The sequence below is a fragment of the Meles meles genome, chromosome 2 (genome assembly GCF_922984935.1).
Source record: "Meles meles chromosome 2, mMelMel3.1 paternal haplotype, whole genome shotgun sequence".
Classification (NCBI taxonomy): Eukaryota; Metazoa; Chordata; class Mammalia; order Carnivora; family Mustelidae; genus Meles; species Meles meles.
The window spans coordinates 67,152,395-67,158,847 of NC_060067.1; positions in this window are offsets into that span (position 1 = coordinate 67,152,395).

Here is a 6,453-nt window from a genome sequence, read left to right on the forward strand (position 1 = left end):
AATGAGCGGCCCCGCAAAGTCTTGAGGTGGATGCTTTACCCTGAAAAACACACATCTTGGCTGGGATCAGGGGTGGGTGTTGGATGACCTCAGCTCTCCTGGGTACCCCCTGGGTTATGCCTGTCCCAAGGCGGGTGGCCAACGGTCCTACCGGGCTGGGTGCTGTGCTGCAGGTGGACATGCCCTGCCTCAGAGACTCCCTGCGTGCCACTCTGGGCAGCAGAAGTGGCCCGCTAGGCCGTGTCACCCGGACCCAACTTCTTGTTTGCAGGTACCCCTTCTTAATGGCCATTGGCACTGTGTCCCTGCCCAGAGGTCACTGTTGCACCTGGCATTACACTTGTGTGGCAATCCACTTATGTGACATCACAGCACACACATGTCCACAGGATCGTGTGGCTGGAGTGTATGGGATGGGAGTGATGAAGAGTCCCCGAGGAAGGGTCCTGGGCGCATGGACAGGAGAGTGGCATCACAGCACACACATGTCCACAGGTTCATGTGGCTGGAGTGTACGGGATGGGAATGATGAAGAGTCCCCGAGGGAGGGTCCTGGGCGCATGGACAGGAGAGTGGCATCTAGCCTTTCTGCCCTCCTCTACCTGCTCTGTGCCCTTGGCCAGCAGGGGTCCACTCCTACCTCTGAGGTGACCCCCACCTACCTCTCCCTGTTAGACCTGTCACCCCCTCAAAGGGGATTAGAAGGTGACACTGTGCTTCTCTTTTCCTCTGCCCACTGAGGGCCACCACGCAGGGGCACAGCTGCCACAGCAAACTGACCCAGGGCCCACGTAGGAGGACCCTGTGTCAGGGGGACAGCCCAGCCTGGAGAGGGTGAGAGCTCAGAGTGGGCTGGCACCTCCCTGGAGGGTTTCTCATGGGCTTTGTGGTCAGGGAGAGGCAGCTCGTGAGAAACACATTAAAGTCGGATGAATGGTGGGTCTCCCAGCTCCTGGTTGACTTCTTGTTACTGGGCTCTAACTCCCGAAGTGGTTTCCATGGTTGTTTGGCACGACCTGGCACACCGTCCTTGTGGCCCTGGATCCAGTGGGGACACATAACTTCGGCAAGGCCCGAGGTGGTGAGAGGCTAATGGCCCACAGAGGGTACCCTCTTGGTGCCTCCAGCCCTGTTGCTCTTGACGACAGAGTATACCCACTGTTGTGTTTAAACCCTGCCACCCTGTGGTGCGTCAGTGACCCAGTGCCACAGCGAGCAGGCTGTCCCTCAGGCCAGGTGACTTGCCCTAAGTCATGGTGAGCAGCTACTGGGGGCAGGGTTCCAACCTGGCTCTGGCTTCTTCCAGGAGGCTCTTCCCTAGCAAGGTCCTTGACAGGAGGGGGTACCCGGGGGCCTAATTGGTCAGGTACTGGCGTCTCATCTGCCAGTTAGGGCTCATGCTGCTGGCCTCCCCATGTCAGAGTTGAAGCATCCTTGTCTGCGAGACGTCTGGAAACAGCGGAAGACACGAGAGCAGCTGTTAAGGGCTCTGCCGGCCGGGCCCCAGGCAGGAGCTTGGCCCCCTGGCTCTTGTGTGTCAGTCGTGGTAGTGCGTCAAACCCCAGACCTTTGGGCCCTTCATCCTGGTGGCTCCTCTAATGAACGGGGGTGAACCACTCAGGGCCACAGCTGGGAGGCTACTTGAAACCACACAGTAATCCATCTGGCCTTTGTTGCTCCCAGAGGATCTGGCCTCCAGGGCTTCTTGGGTAATTAGCAGTCTAGGGACTATTAATCCAAAGAGGCCGCAGCAACCTTTGTGGCTGGCCTCCAGCCCTCTCTTGCTCAATGATTTATCCAGGTGAGGGGCTGTGGAGCATCTGTTGACTTGTGTGATTCTGTGATCTCCCCCCCCAGCCGTCCACATGGTGTGGGGAACGGGGGACTAGAAGGCCAGTATGGCTGGGGTGCTGCTGGACAGCTGGAGCACACTGTGGGTGGGGGGAAGGAGCTGCACCCTGAGTGGGAGTGGAAAGATCGCCCTGGGCCAGATGTTTAGCAAACACTTAACAAAACCCCTCTGGTGGGCCATGCCCTGAGCTGGCACTGGAAATGGAGGTCATGCTATCCAGAATGGCCAAGGGATGCTGGATGGGCAGGAGTGTTGGAGCAGGGCCCCGTGTCCTGGCAGTGCCAGGCTGGATTTCAGGAAGAGAGAGGCCATCCTGGGTGGCCGGGCTGGGGGGAGCAGGACAAGGGTGGCCCCTGGAAGAGTCACAAACTGGCATGCACTCCACCGTCCCTTACATTGCATTTCTAGTGGCTGAACAGGATTTACAGTTCATGTCCTTCACATGTCATTGTCTACCTTCGATCAATATTAAACCCACTTCCAGAATAGGCAGAAGCCTCCCCAGTGACGTCATGCCATTTACATGCCTCCTGTTCTTTGTGCTGTTGTTATCAGGCATTTTATTTCTCATGTTATAAATCTAGGAGCACAGTGTTGTTGCTGTTGCCTGAAACAGTCCATTGACTTTTAAACATTAAAAGGAAAAAAATTTATATTTACCCACATATTTACCATTTCTTGTATTTCACATTCCTTCCTGTCCATACCAATTTCCATCTGCAACTTCCTTGCAGCCTGAAGATCTTCCTTTAGCATTTCTTGCAGCAAGAGTCTGCTGGTGACCTAATTGTCTATCTTTGGTTTTGCCTGAAAAATGACTTTTTTTTTTTTTGGTCCTCATTTTTGAAAAGTTTTTTTTTTTAAGATTTTATTTATTTTACAAAGCGAGAGAGCACAAGCAGCAGAGCAGCAGAGGGAGAGGGAACTGATGAACAGGGAGCCTGATGTGGGGCTCGATCCCAGAACCCTGGGATCATGACCTGAGCCGAAGGCAGACACTTAACGACTGAGCCACCCAGGCGCCCCTAGAAAGGTATTATAGTTGCATATAACATTCTGGCTTGACAGTATTTTTCTTTTAGCTCTTTGAAGATGTCATTCCATCTTTTTCTGACCCGGGTTTCTGGTAAGAGATTAACTGTGGTTTTCATTGTTGTACCCCTGTATGCAATGAATGCTCCATCTGTGGCTGATTTTTAGAATTTTTTTTCCTATCTGTGGTTCTCAGCTGTTGTGTGTAACATGCATGAGATGTGATTTTCTTTTATTTATCTTGCATGGGTTTGCTTTCTTAATCCCTGGGTTGCTGTTTTTGATCAAGTTTGGGGGGAAAAAATCAGCCAATATTCCGTACAGCTCTTTCTGTTCCTCTCAGTGTCTGATGCTAGAATTTCAGTGTGTGTATTTCCAATCACTTGACACCACCTCTCCTGGTCACTGAGTCTGTTTACTTTTTAACCTTTTTCTAACACGTGTCTCAGTTTGGATGACTTCTATCTTAACTGGCCCCTAAGTTGTTGGTCCTTTCTTGTGTTGCATCTAATAAACTGTTAATCCCATTCAATGATATGTATTTTTTCAAAATTTCAGGTATCATAGTTTTTGTTATTACAAAACAACTTCTGAACTTCTGAAACTTCCCATTTCTTCAGCCTCTGTCCATCAGGGTTAAAGTCCATTTGGGTCATCTCTGGGTCTGTTTTTATTGACTGTTTTTTCTCTTGACCATGAGTCACATTTTCTTATTTCTCATATGACGAGAATTTTTTTTTTTTTTTTTTGCTGTTATTGTATAATGGATATTGTGGGTGATGTGTCATAGGATCCTGAACTCTGTTGTCTTCCTACGAAGAGTGCTGAGTTTTGTTTTAGTGCCTGTTTAATTTGTCAGTGAATCACTTTGACTTGGTGGAGGCTTGGTATCAGGCGTTGTTAAGGCTGATCTGTTTCTGGTTTTCCCACCTTCCAGTCCTGGGACAGGCCTTCCTGCTAAGATGGGCCTTTCTGGGGTTTCAAGGGGAAGTTGCAGGACTTGAATCCCACACATTGTCCCCTGTGACATGCAGGCACGCATGAACCTTGCTCAGCTGCATGTCCAGCTCCCATCCAGACCTTCTCGGTCTTCTGGCCTGCTCCCACCAGGGTTTCAGGGGAGCTCATATGCAGATTGTGGGGTGGTTTCCCCTCAATTTCCAGTTATTTTGGGAGCCCTAAACCTGATGCATGGACTTCTTGGGGTGGTGAGACCACAGCTTTCTGCCTGATCTCTGCCCCCATGCACTGTGTGGTCCAGACGGTATCTTCGATGTACATCACCCCATGTGCACCCCTTCTGTCAGGGATATACCCCTCCCCTCATCACACCTGATTCTGGTCATTGTCTGATGCCTTCAGACATCTGTTTGCACCAGGTTTTTAGTTGTTGATGGTAGAGTTGGCCCTGCGTGAGCTTCTGCAACGGTGGGGACACCCGCAAGCTATAGTGTCCAGTGTGCTGACCTGGTCACCAGCCACTGGAAATGTGGCCATTGTAACTGAGGAATGGCCCCTCTAGCTTTATGTAATTATGATTCAAATTTACATGGCTGCACATGGCTAGTGGCTAATGCACTAGGCAGAGAGCTGCAGTCCTTTCTTTGCTGCTCCAAGTGTGATTTGACACACAGTGTGGGCCTGGCCTGGGAGTCTCGGAAATGCAGATTGTTGGGCTTCTGCGGGCCTACTCACAGAACCCCTGAGGCGGAGCCGGCAAGCTCAGCAGCTGCGATTGACTTGTACAGTGGTGTGGGTTGGGGAGGGAGATGCCACATTTCCACATCTTTTCACATGCTTTTCTCTCTGCCTGGAAAAGCTCCTCCCTCTGCTTGGCAAGTTCCTACTCCTCCAAACCCAGAGGAATCCAGCCCTCTGGGAAGGTGCTCCTTCTTTGCTCCCTTGCTGACCTGACCGTTCATGGCAGCTCCGGGGGGTCTTCTGAGGGCTGGGGAGGGGCTGGGGAGGCAGCCGTGCCGAGGAGGAGTGGCTGGGGCTGAGTGGAGGAGCTCAGCTCGGGGAGAAGCAGCCATCCCAGGGGCCTCAAGTGGAGGACGAAATGGCGTGTTCTGTCCCACCCTCCACTGTGAGACTTCATGGAATTCACAAACACGAATGGGGGCAGATTTCTGCCCAGTCCATAAAACACTTTTGGGCCATCTACTGATGAGAAGTAGAACACGCTGCCTTTGGGTAATGAGCATCCTGTCGCCAGGGGTGTGTAAGTGGAAGCTGCAGGATTATCTGGCAGGGATGCTGGGTGATGGTTTTCTTTGCTGATATTTTTTGGGGGTATGAACTCCAGAGTGCCTCTTGTGTCTGGGAATGGAGGTGTTTGGGTGGAGCTATAGGCGGTGTGGAACCTGGCTGTGGAGACTTGGAGTCTCCTCCCTTTCATGCTTCCAACTTGCAATGTGATCTCAGGCAAAGCTCTCCCTCATCCTGGGCTCCAGAAGACCGCATGGGCGAGGCCCCCTGCCCAGGTTCTGGGTGCCAGTGGGACAGCCCCAGGCTAGACATCCGGGTTTCCCGCCTCTCCTAGAGGGAAACACCACTGGGTCTTTATACAGCACTGACCGTGTCGACAGAGGGGTTCTTGACGCTGTCTTAGAGAGAGAATCCGTCTGTTCTGATAAGCCTGCCATGGCCTTCTCCAAAATGGTTCAACCTTGAAAATTCAGAGTCCTGTCTGTTGGCCACAAAGGCTAACGGGCGTGTTTTTAGAACACGCTCCCTGAGTCCTGAGTGTATCCATGGAGGGTCCTCATGACCTTGGGGCACATGCCTGAATTCTCTCTGTGGCGCTGGTTGACCACACCTATGTGTTTCCCACAGACGGGTCAGGTAGGCAATAAGGACCCCTCCGTCTGTCTTTCATCTACGGCTGGGAGCCATGAACCAAGCGGCCTAGAGCAGGACTTACGTGTCCCCTCCCAGGTGCCCCTGGTCAGCTGCGGTGGGAGTCGTCCTCTCAGGACCACACCAGGCTGCACAAGAGTCGGCAGGGGCTGGGGTCTCCGCTCAGGCTCGGCTGGGGAAGAACCTGTGTGTTGCAGCCTGAGGTTATTGGCAGCACCCAGTTCTTGGCTGGCTGTTGGCCAAGGCTGCCCTTGCTTGGCTTGAGGAGGCCAGTTCCGGATGGGGCCACTTGCTTCTTGAGAGCCAGCAAGGCGGAGAGCCTGGCTTGACCTCTTTCAGTGCCGTGCCCCGTGACCGTGGGAGCGACACCCATCCCCCCGTGGACCCCATTGGCAAGACGTGAGGAGCAGGTCCTGCCCATGCTCGGGGAAGGACAGAGGCCTTGGAGCCGCTGGTATGTGCGCCCCAGTGTGGGTGGGCACAAGCCTTTTGGTCCTCATCCTTGCAGACACATGCTCCCAGGCCTGTATTGGTCCTGATGACCAGCCTCCTGCTGGGTCTCTGCTTACTCAGCCATCAGCAGTGGTGCGGCTTGACCTGGGTCCCAGCTGCCGTGGCTGTGTCCCCCTGCCCCAGGCTGCAGGCTGTCCCCCACCCCCGCCCCAATCCCTTCCATAAGTTGACATGAGCAACCACTCCACCCACCTCCC